Source organism: Protopterus annectens, chromosome 9.part0 (assembly GCF_019279795.1).
Source record: "Protopterus annectens isolate FY-2018-M chromosome 9.part0, PAN1.0, whole genome shotgun sequence".
Lineage (NCBI taxonomy): Eukaryota > Metazoa > Chordata > Ceratodontiformes > Protopteridae > Protopterus > Protopterus annectens.
The window spans coordinates 1,217,365,006-1,217,380,845 of record NC_056743.1 but is presented as its reverse complement, the minus strand read 5'-3'; the positions used below and the strand labels follow the sequence as shown (position 1 = coordinate 1,217,380,845).

Sequence of the window (15,840 nt, the reverse complement as noted above, 5' to 3'; positions counted from 1 at the left end):
ACCCCTGTCAGCCCATTGATTGCTCATTGACGGCCAACTTTCATTTCCACTTCCAAGTCACTGCTGACAGCAGTAGACATATAAGTGCTGTCCTAATAAAGCATAGAGATATCATCTTGCTTCCTAGCAGTACCACTTGCATCTATGCCTTTCTTTGTACCCAAACCTTTTTAGTGCAGTTTTATATTACATGCCTACTTTTCAGTAACCTGTAATGAGTACACCAGAACCCTTTTTATATTTGTACTTCCTCACCCCACCTATCTACTTCTCCTTGGGTCTTTGTCTCATAGGTGCATTACTTCTGAGCTGCCATAGATGTCATCATTCCAGCAACCTCAGAGAGCTGCTTGCCATCCTTTTCCACCCATTGCCACACATCAGCACTATTACAAGATGTTTACTTTAATTTTCCAGCCATTCCCAAACAACAGCACTGTTACAGGTTTGCTTAGAAGTTGCATTGTTTAAAATCCAGACCCTATGCATTGTAACCTATAAAGACTTTATAGGGAACCATTTCCAATATTCAGTGTTATTCATGGCACCTCACAGAGCAAGTCTGCTTGTTCTGCAGAAAGGCCTTGCCTTTTACTTGAGCAGATAAGGATAATGCAGAAACACATAGCAAGTGAAGAAGTCGGGATATTCAGAGAAACAGATAAATCCTGCCTATGTGCAGATAGGAAGATGCATATTATTTGTATACAAGCATGTATATTGGCATATTAATATTGATTCTTTACACTGTGTAAACATGCCAGTTAAGTATCCATCCCTTTGTGAGGATAAAAGAATGGAAGGCATGTACAGATACAGCAAGTACATAAACAAATGAAATGTTCAATCAAAGAGACGCCCAATGCCATGTTGTTGATAGAGAAGAAAGGATGTGAGCAAGTATGTGTGGCATGATGGGTAAATAGACAGTTACCTGACAACTAGCTGAACTGATAGAGAGACAAATTATTTATTGAATTATTTAAACAGATGAGAGTATGAACATAGAGAAACAGGTGAATGAAAAGGCAGGCAGGAAGATATTTCTAAAAAAAATGACATTTTAATGTGTTTGGTCTTTACACAGAGGCCTGTCCCCATTTAGTTGATGTGAATATGCATATAAACTCGAGATAGGGTGTTTACGGCACATTATGGATATGAATGAATGGACAAACAGCTGCAGAGAAGGAGCCAGAGACCCTGACTCTGTCTTAGAAATCAGGGAGATTTTCTGTATAGATTTGAGTAATTTTTTTTATAAGGGAGGGGGTTCAAATAAGTATTTTAAGAAAGGGAGACTGCAGCCTCAACATGTGTGTATGTATATGTGTGTGGGTGGGTGTGTGTATGTGTGTGCTGTCACTATGTCAGTGTGTGAAAAGTGCCCAGTATACATAAGGTTACACAAACATGCATAGGCTAAGGCCAAAAGAAAGCTATGCAGACAGACAGACACCCCCCCACACACACAGATACACAGACACTTGTAGAAATGAACATTTCTTTGCCTGCAGTGGTATGAGAAGGATGCAGAGACGATACATATTTCTTTGTATCCTGCCTGTTTTCCACCAGCTTTTTCCACAGCTTGCTACACACCACAGTCTTCATCCTCACCACTGTCTTCATCTTCACATTTAACCCATTAATAGTAAACATATTCACATGCAAAACACAAACACTACGTGATATTTCTGTGTTTGGCTATAGGTATTTTGTCCCTATAAATGTACTCACTGTGACAAGACTGCATCCGTATTTACCCGACACAAAGCAATGCTGAACCTCCATCCCCCTCCAGAGCAGTCTGTACCCCATGTGGAGGGGGTAGAGATGGTATCTTCATCTCCTTTCAGGTCCAGTATCGTGAGAAGGGGGGTGTTCCACCTCCTCTTCCCCCAGCCGTCTTTCCTCTGCTTCTTAGGTTAATTCCAATGCGTCCCTTCAGTCGTGCAACTGGCACACTAAAAAGTGTGTGATGGGGAAAAGAAAAGGATGCTGCGTGCTGTTTATAAGCAACTCTATAATATGAAACCTTCTTTTAATGCAAGATGCAGGGATTTTTTTTTCAAAATGCAACTGTGAGAGAGACAGCAGAAAAAGGGCTTGGGGGAGGGGAAGATTCTGTCCAACTGCTTGTATGTGAGCGTATGTGTGCTTCTGTGTGCTGGTAACTGGAGGAGAGAGGGAGAGAGAGAGAAAGAGAGAGAGAGAAATTACTGTACAGATTCTCTCTAAGCAAAGCTAGGAGGAGGAGTGGGTGGGAGATATAAAAAGAATGCAGGCTGCCTGTACATGACAGGATGAAAAAAAGAAAACAAGTCTGCAATTAATCAGTGATGACTGCACTTTCAGGACATTGCAGCTTAACAAGAAAAAAATGTTAAATAAAATCAAAACTAAAGAGTGACCTAAAATGTTGATATACTTCTAGATTCACCATCTTTATCTATTCCTCACATACTTGCTCTGTTAGGTATCTCTCTTCTTCCATCTTATACTAGCTTTTCCTATGTTCCACGTTACATGGCTCTTGGCATTCTCTTTTCTTCATCCTGCTTCTTTGTTTCAACCCATTCTGTTGAGTTCCTTGCTCACTTAATTAGATTAAAAGAATTTTATTGACATGACTATTAACATACCCATTATTTATACAACATACTGTATAGTTTGCAACACATTTTGCACTGAGTTGAGGAACTCTGGATTCCTATGGCTTATATTCTGAAATTATTTTGACAAGGAATTTAAAAAGTTTACCTTTATAAGCACGAGACTGGCTGACAAAATGCTTTGTCAGAAATAGCTACTGATGTTAATAGATCCATTAAAGGAAAACTGAGGGATTTGCCCCATTATGCACTTCATCTGTATTGATGCTCTCTATAATTTTTCCAGTGTTACTATGGAACTTTCAGATTCTTTTTCCCCATTCTATTGTGATAGTCTACACTCCTCTAGGAGAAAACATCCTGCAGTTTCTTATGGCAATGCACTACTATCCAGTCTTTGCAAAGAAAAAAGTGTACACCTGTTGTGGTTTCTGATGCTTTGACTGATAAATTGGTCAGTGGCTGGATTTCTGTCTGTAATGCCAGAGACTGTGTTCAGTGATGGATTCATATCAATGGAGAAATGGCTGGAGAAAGAACAATTGAGCTTTCTCAAGACAGCATTTCCCAGTGGAGGAGAACAGGCATAGAGAGCATAGCCTAATCACTTCAGTACTCAGCAGAAGTCAATGCCTCCCCAATAAACAAAGTGATCAGGAGTGTGGGTGAAGGACACGACAGCTTCCTGATGCTGTGTGTATAGCAGTAGATGTGTATCGTGTTAATGTTGCAGCATGATTGTACCTCTAAGGAACAGGAGGACTATCCAGGATTTCTGGTGTTAGGTGTAGAGGAGATCTGGGATCTCTGGGGCTACATAGGCTGGGAGAACTATGCTGTGTATTCTTATATAAACATCTAACCATCTACAGCACTTCACATACAGCACAGTTATTTTGATTGTATAAGTTTACCTCATTCACCTTCAGAATGGATCACAACACAGCTGAGCACTGCCAAAAGGGTTTTCGGTGACTCACTTAAGAAGCTGTTAACTGCGGCTTACCTTCACCACCAAGAAATGCAGCATAGTTTTCTTTGGTAAACCTGGCATCGCCACCATGTCCCATAAGATAACACTTAAATCTCACACAGGTGTCATGGACTTGTGCATCTATATGCTGATAACAAGCTCTCTTTTGATCATCACTTCTCAGATGAAGTTAGAAAATCCTTCTACTTTACACAATTTATCATTCATGTTATCTCCTCAAGGTTCAATGTAGCTATAGTCCCACTTCATTCCTTCCTCAATAGGGACATCATTGAATATAATGTCCCCCCAATGCCTGGCATGTAGTCCATTTAGTACTAAGACTGACCTTGAAGACCTGAAGATTTCCTCACAAAAAGGATCTTAGGTCTTCATATCCTTAGCTACTCTAATAGACTAAAATCTGTATCCATCTGTACAGTGCTGTATAGCTCATGAGTACTGATATCTGCTTAGCCTTCAGTTTTCTGAATAGCCCTACACTCTATGAACTCTGCCAACTAAGTAAAACTAGTTGTAAGTCAATCCTAAACCTACACTTTCACATATGCAGTACCGGCTGACACCACAGGAACCTAACCGACAGTATCACCTGTTTCTGGAACTAACTCCTTTATGTATCAAGCAGTGTCCTTTCTTGGTAACCTTTAAAGCTAGTCTAGATAATGTATGCTTAACTGCAGATTTTATGGGGAAAATCTACTTAATGGGGGACACTGTTTATCTCCTACAAGTCCTGGGAAATATGGCTAAGCTTCTCCTTGGTTGGAAGCTTAGCAATGTTGGATGCAATATAATATACTACCAACAAAACCAATACTGAGAGAAATCTGCTTATTCATAAAAAAAACTTTGAATGAAAGAAAAAATAAAAAAGTCACATATGATTTACTCAAACTGAAGCAGAATTGCAGTGTGATTTGTCCTAAAAAACGTATTTCTTCAAATTGTAAAAATAACGTATACAATCACATGATTAATATATGCACTTCAACATATCACACATTCTAACAAACCATGAGACCATGCTGCACCAATTAATTAAACCCTGCCTTTTAAGATATATCTTTAAACTTCATAGTGTTTTTAATGGTTTGATTGTTAGCAGTAGATGTGCTTATTTGACTGTTGAGAATGCTTGTACATCATTTATGTTTGGGCTTCCCATGGTCCATTAAAACCTGTTATATCCATCTATAAGACACATGGTTTCTAGCAAAGGAGTTAAAACGAAAGCTATGGTTATATATATTGAGAATTGTATCAGTCCTGTTGTACAACAAACTGTTTCTTACATCAAATATTTGTTTCATTTTATATAAAACATTAAGAATGTTGAAATGTAAATGATGCAGACTTCTTAGTCACAGTTGATATCAGATCATTAATTTTGTCATACCCAAAGATGAGGGTATGGAGAAGGTATCAAATTATTTATATAATAGATCCAGTTCACAAGTCCAGAATATAAGATTATTAATGGAAATATGCTACATATTGCTTACCCTACTCTCTAGTAGGTGATGGTACTAACTGTGCCCCTCAGCATGGGTGAGTCGACTTTGGTCACTCCCTTTTCCACTCCTCTTCCAGGGTCATAGTCAAGGCTTCAATCCTCTATGCAATGGAGCTGGGTGATACCGTTTTATCTTGTTTAATTTCTGCAAATGCATTGGGGTTCTAACACCTTGATAGGTATTGGCCACATTTCTAAGTCAGGGTATGATTAGAGTTCATGAAATTAATATTGTTTCAGTCTTTGATGTTAGCCAAGAGTGCTGTTTTTAAGGTCTGCAAGGTGCCCATAACTGCCTTGTTCTCCAGTTTATATAGAGTTCTGGTAGCATATTTAAGTACAATTATAAATTCATTTTTATTAGCCCTGTTGCTCATACTACTGTTGTAACTGTCTGGGTATCTATATTTCACATTGGTCTTGTTTCTGCTTACAGATGCTGATATTTTATGACTTTGTGTCTTTCTGAACATGATTTGAATGATCAATGCTACGTTTGTGTTTTTTCAATTCACACCCCCTTAGCCATTCCTTTGTCAAGTCCTAGTCAACATGAAACTGTTCCAGAAGTTCTCTTTATTTGCCACTTATATTTGTGGACTTCCCATTTATTCCTTCTCAGTTGATCTTGTTTTATATTCTTTCTTTTGTTTTGGCACTCTCATTTGGTGTCTGTTTTCTTATCTACTTCTAGTATGATTTCCATTCCAGCTTTGTCCTGAAATGCTTCTGCTAAACTAAGCAAAGATGTCATCTTAGACTTTTTCACTTCATGCTTTAGAACTTTCACCATGTTTGGATCTGATGAGGTCAGCAAACATGTATTCAGTCCCACAATTACAGATATATGCATGTAGTCAACTTCAAGGAGGCCAATACCCCCTTCAGAACGAGGGATGTATAATCATTGTGAACAATGTTTTTTTATATCGTTTGTTAAGTATGAAGCATTGCGCTTGTTTTCTTGTCTAACTGGTTCAATGCTTTTTGTTTTCAGTCAATCACACCAAAGCTGTAAGTTAGAACAAGCAGAGCAAATCAATTTATAGTTTGGACTTTATTCTTGGATGCCAAAACAGTTTTCAATATTAGTGTGATACCCCTGCACTGGCCCAGTAATTAAGGAGCCTAAATCCTCACCACTGGCAATAGCTAGGGGACATACACACTGGAAGGATGACAAGTACACACATAGTAAAGTATAATTTCCCTTAAGAGCACACAGACACAGCAGTTAGTCTGGGGCTGGTTTCTCCCTCTTTCTCCAGAACCCCAATAAGACTCCTTACTGGCACAGCTATAGGGTTGAGATTTCAGCTGAGTGGCCAAGCTAAGACCTCCAGCACCCTCTCTGTCCAACCAGCGCTTTGTGTCCCTGCCCAAGTAGATGACACACACGCACACAAACACACACACACACACACACACACACACACACACACACACACACACACACACACACACACACACACACACACACACTGAGATTTGTTTTATATACAAATACACCCACACACCTGGGAAAGGCTGGCACATGTTTACTAGCTATGCCCCTTCTGCCCAGACTATAAGGTAGTTCCAGCTGCCACCAGCCAACCTTATCAGCTACTATAAGGTGCTTAACAAAGGGTGTCCAATCCTTCTGTGTAATGTTATTATTAACCAAATGGTAGTCTGGCCAAGACTTGCAAGGCTATTTAGGAGTGGCCTGCACAGTGTCAACAAATACATATGCAAGTACTCTTAAGAGCTTAAATATGTCTCACAAATATCAGCCACAAAGATAGATTTAAGTATATTTAATAATAAATAATAAAATAACAAGACAATACTCAATAAATCAATACAGTGACTTCAGAGTTCAAAATCACAGGAAATATTTTAAAACAACATTGTATGACAGTCTCAAATCAACACAGAAAATATCAAAACTAATCTTTACTATATACCTATCTATATCTAAAAGAGTGCAGCTGGTGATGATGAGTGGATGTTCTTGCTAGGTCCAAGACAAAATGCAAAATGCACAGGCTCTCTCTGAGAGAGTTCTTAAGTTAATATCAAATTTTACTGCTGTGTTAGCTTGGATGACATCACTTTTTGTCACCTGACTTCAGTTTCCAGGCTAAAACAGAAACTAACAGAATTTAACATCTCTGTGTTAAAAATATGTATCTCTCAGATGTTTGCAGATCTTGGAAGTCATAAAACAATAAAATGCTTTTACCTTTGAAACCTAGTAATTATTTCTCTTTCAAGACAATACAAAAACTTCTAGCTCTAGACATTGTGTCTGCTACTGAAATGAAACTGAGAGATAACATCTTTTGTTTATGGCTCAGCTATAAAGTAACTAAATCTCAACAATTCTTAAGTTTTGCAGGTTAATCTTCTATGTTCCAGCAGGGTACACTGTGTCTTAGCTCAGTACATAACATACAGTTCTGTATAAATCATATCAATATTCACAAATGACATAGAATTATTTACAAAATTCCAGATAGCTGGGCTGGCAATATTTATCTATATCACACCCCCACCCCCCCAGAAAATTCAAGCAAGTTTTTCAAGTGACCCTTGAGAAACGATTGAGAGGGTTGAGCCTATCTGGGAATACCTGACCCCATTCCCTGTCTTGACAGCCCATCTGCACTGGCATTGTTAACACCACCACTGTCATATCATATGCTTGCAACCCTAGACTCCACCTTAGTAACTTGGCATTTTGCTGGCTGGCTCAATGTATCCATGTTAAGGGACTGTGGTCTGTAACTACAGTGAATTTCTTTCCATACACATAAGGCTGAAGTTTCTGGAGTACCCACACTATGGCTAAGCATTCCTTTTCTACAGCTGCATAACATTCCTCCCTGGGTTGGAACCTACAACTGAGATATGCCAATGGGTGCTCTTCTCCGTATGAGGAAACCTGGCTAAGTACAGCACACACCCCATGGTTTAAAGCATCCACCTGCACAACAAATTCTTTATTGTAATCTGGACTGGCTAACACAGGGGGTCCTCCCAAAGCTCCTTTAAGCTTCTGGAATGCCTGCTCAAATGATGGGGTCCACACTACCTTATCTGGCTTGTTTTTCCTTATCAGTTTTGTGAGGGGAGCAGCTATGGTACTATAATTGGGGATAAACTTTCTGTAGTACCCCACTGTCCCTAAGAATGCCCTCACCTGCTTTTTGGTAACAGGGGTAGGCCATGCCTGAATGGCTTCCACTTTGGCAAGTTCTGGTCTGATCTTACCACTCCTCACTCTATGGCCCAGGTAGGAGTCCTCTGCCATACCCACCTGACATTTGCTGGGCTTAATGGCCAACCCTGCCTCTGCAGTCTGCCCAGCACCTCCTTTGCATGCTGAAGGTGCTTTTGCCAGGAATGGCTGTAGATAGCAATATCATCTAAGTAAGTAAGGGAAAGTTCTTCTGCTCCTGCTAGGATACAACCAACCAGCCTCTGGAAAGTTGCGGGGCATTTTTTGTCCCAAAGGGCATATTTGTAAACTCAGAGAAGCCAAATGGCATCACAAAGGCTGACCTCTCTCTAGCACTGGGAGTCAAGGGCACCTGTCAATAACCCTTGGTAAGATCAGTACTGGCAAGATATTTAGACCCAACCAGCTGCTCTAGAGCTTCATCTGTCCTATGCATTGAGAAAACATCTCTGTGTGATGATTTAATTTTCTGTAGTCCACACAGAACCTGGTGCTGCCATTCTTCTTTGGTACCAACACCACTAGGGAGGCCCAGGGACTGCTGGACTCCTGAATTACCCCTAGTTCCAACATTTCCTGTATTTCCTCCCTCAGAGTCTATTTGACTCTCTCAGGCACCCTATAAGAGGCCTGATTAATAGGTCTTTGGTGCTGCACCAGGTGGGTGCACCCTGGTTTCCCAGTGAACATGCCACCAAACTCCTGTAACACTGCTCAGATTTCTCAAACCTCGGTAGGGGATTGCTTCTGGGACATTGCTACCCCTTTCACTGAGGTCTCAGTTCAAGCCTTACTGAGGGATCAGTCACTAGATCCCCCTCTGACTCCTGCTGCCATCCACTGCAAATACTCAACACAAGGGCATCACTATCACGGTAAGGTCACATCATATTAACATGATACAATTTGTGCCCTGCCTCCTGCCTAGCAATTCTACCATGTAGTTAACATCACAGACCTTCCTTACTACTTTGTAGGGTCCGTCCCAAGTTGCCTGCAGCTTGTTGTGTCTGACAGGAATGAGAACCATTAACTGCTGCCCTATAGTATACTCTCTAGCTTGAACATTCTTGTCATACCAGACCTTTTTCTGCTGTTGGGCTTCTGCCAGGTTCTCCTGGGCCAAGCCCACAAATTCCCTGAGTCTTGTCCTGAGGTTTAGGGCATATGTCACAACAGACTCCTTGTGGGAGTCACACTCACCCTCCCACTCATCTCAAATCAAATCTAGCTTTTCCCGCACCCTATGCCCATACAGCAACTCAAAGGGTGAAAAACCTGTGGATTCCTGGGGCACTTCTCTGTAAGCAAACAACAGATGGGGTAAATATTTGTCCCACTCCCTCTTAAACTGGTCTGCAAAGGCCAGTAGCATCGTCTTGAGTGTAGAATTTAACCTCTCAACAATACCATTAGTTTGGTGGTGGTAGGGGTGATCTTTAGGTGTTCCACCCCACAGTGCTTCCACAGACAAGCCAGCAGGTCTGACATGAAATTGTCAGTCAGTATTTCTTTTGGGAAACCTACCCTGCTGAAAATCTCTAACAAAGCATTTGCCACCTTTTCTGCCCCAATGAAGGACAGAGCCACCACTTCACTGTATCTGGTAGCATAATCTACTACCATTAGGATATACTTTTTCCATGTGGAATCTGGGGTACTCAGAGGCCTCACAATTATCCATAGCCACCCTCTGAAATGACTCCTCAGTCACAGGCAAAGGCATCAAGGGAGCTTTCACCTTGTCTCCTGCCTTACCTAACATTTGGCACTGTTCACAGGTCCTGCAGTACCCTGTTACATCTCTGGAAATCCCAGGCCAATAAAAGTTCTGCATAATATGTCTCTTTACATGTTTTATGCCCATATGACCTGCAAATGGATTATCATGGGCTGTGGCTAGAAGTGCCAGATGGTAGGCTCTGGGCACTACCAACTGCTGTATCCTCTCACCCTCTAGCCCTCCCTGAGGGGTTCATTCTCTATACAGTAACCATTTGTCCCAATATACAGACTTCTCTTACCTTGAATATCAGGTGCTTCACTAGCTACTTCCCTCAGACCTTGTAATGTAGCTCTCCTAACAACTCTTCCCAGCTCCCCTTCCACAGGAAGTCTGGTATTATCTGACAGCGATGCCTCACTGTCAGCCTGGGTACTACTACTCCCCTCTGCCCTTGCAGTCACTCTACCCAAGGTAATATAGGACCCACAAGCAGCTGTGGCTCACCTTCAGTCTCACTGCTGCATCATATCTCCCTCCCTGAAATAACCACCTCACCAGTCCTGGCTGAAAGTGTGCGGTCTTTCCGGGTATCCCCTAGGCTACCAGACCCACATGTTTGTCTCCATATCTGACTACGTGTAACTGCATGCACACAGGTTACTGCATTAAAAATCATTCCCTATCAGGACATCTGCAGGGACATCCTAAAACACACCTACTTGCTGGATTCTTTTTCCACCCTCCCAGTCAAGGTGAACCCTAGCCAAAGGTATTTAGAATGGGGTGCCTCCTAAAGCTCTAACTGGAATAGACTGTCAAAGCAAGTGGTGCTCCTCTGTAACCACTGCAAGCTTTACAATGGTTAGAACAGAGGTTGTGTCTCTCTCTTAGCAGTGGCCTCTTTCCCATCCACTAAGATAAGATATAACCCCTTGTGGTAGTTTGGCACCCTTGTTGTCTCAAGACAAGACAACTTATGCTTGACATTTTGTCATTCACACTTACTGGCTCTCCTACCTTTTGTCCCCCACTTTGTCTCTGTGGACATCTATATGCTACATGGCCCCACTGGTTGCATTTAAAACATTTAACCCTTGTCCTGGATGTGTACCTGGACTAGTGGCTACCCCTGCTACTGGCGGACTTGGTTGGGGCAGTCTGAGTGCCCAGCATGGGCTCCCATAGACCCACAAGTAGGACTGGGTGTCCCTTTCCTGTGCAGTGATGCCCTGCTTGCTAGGTATAGGTGTCTCTTCTTTCCCAACTCATCTGTAGTACTGCATTGTCTATCAGTTAACAAGATTCTCATGTCCTCAGGCAAAGTGCTAAAGGCTTGTTCCTTCACCAAAAGATCTGCCAGCCCTTCAAAAGTGGTGACCTGCCATCCACTCACCCACCTATGGAAATACATGCTTATTTCAGCAATATATTCACACACAGTCTTTCATCTGTCTTATGTCTATGATCAGAAAACTTTCTTCTATAAGTGTCAGGTGTTAACTTAAAGCATTCTAAAAGACAGTTTTTTACAATTTTATAATTTAAGCAATCAGTATCGGACAATTTAAAAATAGTAGTTACAGCTTTACCATGGAGTAAGGGAGTCAGGAACCATATCCAGAGCCCTTGAAAAGCTAAACATGTAACTGCTAATGGCATCCCAGGTCAAAATGAAGCAAATGTGGCTGTAATCTCCTAGGCACACCACCACGGATGAACACAGATTATACTGTTTACATACCCTCTCAAACATATGAATGAAAGTATCACAATTATCCCCCTCTGTAAATTGTGGAAGAATTTTACTGACCTTTGTTGTTTCTGGGGTTCAGTTATTCCCTTTCCCACTACCTCCATGACTCTGGCAAATAGTCAGAATCTCCTTTTCATATTGCCCCTGCCTTTCCTTCTCCACAGCCACTAGAAACCTCAGTTTCTCATTTTCCTCTGCCTCTAGACATCTCAGCCTCTCTGCTACTTCTATTTCCAAAATTCTTAGCCTCCAGCTCAAGTCTCTTTAACTCCAGATGGATTTTTAAGTCCTCTGTAGAAAGGTTGAGCTGTCCATTTTCTGAGAGTTGTACATCTCCAAGGCCAACCTGGTTGTCCTCCTGGTTGCTATTCTGTGATGCAGCTGTGACTAAAGCTGCAATCATGTCTGATTTAGTCAGGTTGGCATGCACCGGTCCTTTAGCCTGGCACATCTCAGGCAACTGGCTCCTTGTCAGCTTGCCATACTCCTCTGCTGACATGCTTGCCTGCTTTCCCTGACTAAGCTAACAAAAATAAATAAATAAATAAATAAAACAATTGTAATGTGAAATGCTGAATGGTCAATGCGTGGCTGATTGAGAGCACAAACACCTTCAGTGACCTATCTAAAAGAGATATTATGCCCTAAATCTTACTTACAGCAAGGCAAGTGCAGATGGTGATGATGAGTGGATGTTCTTGTTAGGTCCAAGACAAAATACAAAATGCACAGTCTGTCTCTGAGAGAGTTCTTAAATTAATATCACATTTTACTGCTGGGTTAGCTTGGATGGCATCACTTTTTGACACCTGAATTCAGTTCCCAGGCTAAAACAGAAACTAATAGAATTTAACATCTTTGTGTTAAAAATACATATCTCACAGATGTTTGCAGATCTTGGAAGTCATAAAACAATAAAACTCTTTCACATTTGAAACCTAGTAATTACTTCTCTTTCAAGACAATACAAAAATTTCTAGCTTTAGACATTGTGTCTGCTACGGAAATGAAACTGAGAGATAACATCTTTTGTTTATGCCCCAGCTATAAAGTAACTTAACCTCAACTATTCTTATGTTTTGCAGGTTAATCTTCTGTGTTCCAGCAGGGTACACTGTGGATACATCTTAGCTCACTACATAACACAAAGTTCTATATAAATCATATCAATATTCTCAAATGACATAGAATTATTTAAAAAATTCCAGAAAGCTGGACTGGCAATATTTCCCTATATCACAATTAGCTTTAGTCTTTTGAAATATTCCTTACTGAAAATTATTCTCATTTCTTCATGCTTTTTGTTGACCCTTCATCTATTCCCAAGTATGTATAAACTCTCTTCTGATCATGTTCCTTAATATTGCATTCCTGTTCCAGGTTGATATCCTCTTGGTGCAGTAGCTTTCCTTTTATATGTATTGCTTTGGACACTTATTAAGACCAAATGTCATTCTTATATCATCTGAAAAAGTTTGAATCATTTGTAGGTGGGCTTTCAGATCCCTATCTGATGAAGTCTACAGTTTTAAATAGTCCACAAAAAATCTGTTTTATAACAGGGCTATATAGTACTGTATATCTTAAATTGTTCTCCTAGAGAATTGTAACTAGATGTAATAATGAAGCTGTGTCACCACCATAAGAAAATGGTGATTTCGCCTGAGAAAGGAATGTCTCAGTTTGTCACTTTGATCTTGGTTGCGAGGCAAAACATGATGAATAATGGGATAAAAGGTAAGGATTCACATGCTATTTATGGCATAGTTTGGAACTATGATTACTGAGTACATTTTTGAAGGGATTTTGGCCTAGAGGTCTAATTTTGCAATAATGAGACGCTATAGATCTAAAAAGAAAGGGGGGATAGCCCTTCTATATCCCTCTGCACTCAATATCACACCATACGCAGTAATATACTCACCTTTTTTAATGCTGAGGTACTAATCTCTTTTTTGAATCTCAACACAATTTAGATGTGTGTCCAAATAGCTTTAAGCTAATTGAATCGGCAGGTCGAGCTCTGAGCTTAGCATAGATCTTTTATTTTTCAAAATGCTGCAAGAGATACTCCTGTACAATCATGAAAATGACACGGTGACTCTTGTTTTTTCTTCTTCAAATGAGATTCTCCTTGATTGTGTGATCTTTTCAGAGGTTAGGTGAGCATATTTGTTATACTGAGGAATTAAGATTGCAAGCTTGCATTAACCCAGCTGATGTTCATTACCATAAGGGTATCTGTAAAAATCCTTCCTAACAAATCAGTAAAAACTACAAGAAAAAGAAAAAAACTGACCAGGCTAGGGTTTTCACTGTGTGATTCATAAAACTCTTGTGCTAGAGGCTCATGGATATATGCAAATGAAACCATTAAGGACATCTTGTGTTTAAGATATGTGGATCTCACATACTCTATCCTATTAGACACCCAAAGGTGAACTGGAGATCATGGTCAGAAAATTCATGTTTGTATAAAAATAAAAATAAAGAAATAAAAAATGAGCATTTTTCAATCGTAAAAGTCCATGTGCTTTCACAAGTCACTTTGTGTATGGAGTCCCTGTATAGCTTTTTCTGTTTTTCTGTCTGCTATTGTGGTCCAGGGTTTGTACTTTTTCAATGATCGGGTCGATTTTTGTTTTAACCTCTGTTAAGTTTTTTTAGAAAGAGGGTACAACATAAAACTCATCAAGAACATCTTGGATCCCATAATCGAAAGCAAGCACTCTGACCCTGAATTTCCTGGCTTGGGACAGCCAAGGAGAAGAAAACAGAAAGACACCCTCGAGGAACTCAATATGATCTTGACCTTTTCCACTGACTTCTACACTCTGAAAAACATCATTAAGGAAAACTGGACTATTATCAGCAGCAATCCATCTGCAGTTTTTTGCTGAATGTCCCAAAATTCAGTATCAGGAGAAAACAGAATCTAAAACAAATTCTTGAGAATGGAAGCAAAGATAATGACCCTCTCCTGAAAAATTGACCAGGAACATTCCCATGCAACAAATAAAAGTGTGGCTACTGTAAACACCTAAGTAACAATGACCAGTTCACCTGCCCGAATACAAAGAAAACCTTCCACAGCAAGTTCTACAGGAACTGCTACACAGAATGGATAGTGTACTGAGCTTAATGCTCCAAATGCGCTGCATTCTATGTTGGAAAATACTGAACAAATTAAAAACCAGAATAGCCCAACACCTACATGATATCAAATATCAAAATCCAAACAAAGCTTTAGTCAAGCACCCCAAGGAAATTCATCAATTGACCATAGTTAACCAACAACCAGGAAGTAACGCGATGCATAAGGTAAGTGATGAAAACCTTTTAAATTTACCCTATTCCCCACTGTAGTGCAATCTCGGAGATGGTATACAGTGTATATAAAAAGTTTACACACCCCTGTTAAAATGCCAGTTTTTTTAATATTAAAAAATGAGACCACAATAAATCATTTCAAAACTTTTCCCACCTTTAAATTGACCTATAACCTGTACAATTCAATTGAAAAATGTACAATAAGCTGGTTGCATAAGTGTGCACACCCTTAAACTAATACTTTGTTGAAGCACCTTTTGATTTAATTACAGCATTCAGTCTTCTTGGGTACACACCTGCCATCAATTAAAGTGACACTAGGTACACACCTGCCATCAATTAAGGAGACTCTGATTAACCCCAAATAAAGTTCAGCTGTCCTAGTAGGATTTTCCTGACATTTACTCAGGTGCCTGCTACAGCAAAAACCATGGTTCCACAGAGAACTTACAAAGCATCAAAGGGATCTCATTGTTGAAAGATATGAGTCAGGAGAAGGGTACAAAAAAATTTCCACAGCAATGGCTATACCACGGAACACAGTGAAGGCAGTCATCAAAAAGTGGAGAAAATATGGGACAACAGTGACGTTGCAAAGAACTGGATGTCCATCCAAAATTGATGAAAAGACAAGATGAAAACTGGTCAGGGAGGCTGCCAAGAGACCTACAACAACACCA

General features: G+C 40.3%; 1 protein-coding gene across 1 annotated transcript in view; it reads right to left on the bottom strand.

Moving 5' to 3' along the window:
* The window catches only part of PITPNM1 (phosphatidylinositol transfer protein membrane associated 1), a 1,523,951-nt gene extending 1,521,760 nt beyond the window's left edge, over positions 1 to 2,191 (bottom strand). The window contains exon 1 of the mRNA XM_044084149.1: positions 1,741 to 2,191. The gene's annotated coding sequence lies outside the window, so the exon portion shown is untranslated. The remainder of the gene's footprint in view (positions 1 to 1,740) is intronic.
* Positions 2,192 to 15,840: the final 13,649 nt, after the last annotated feature.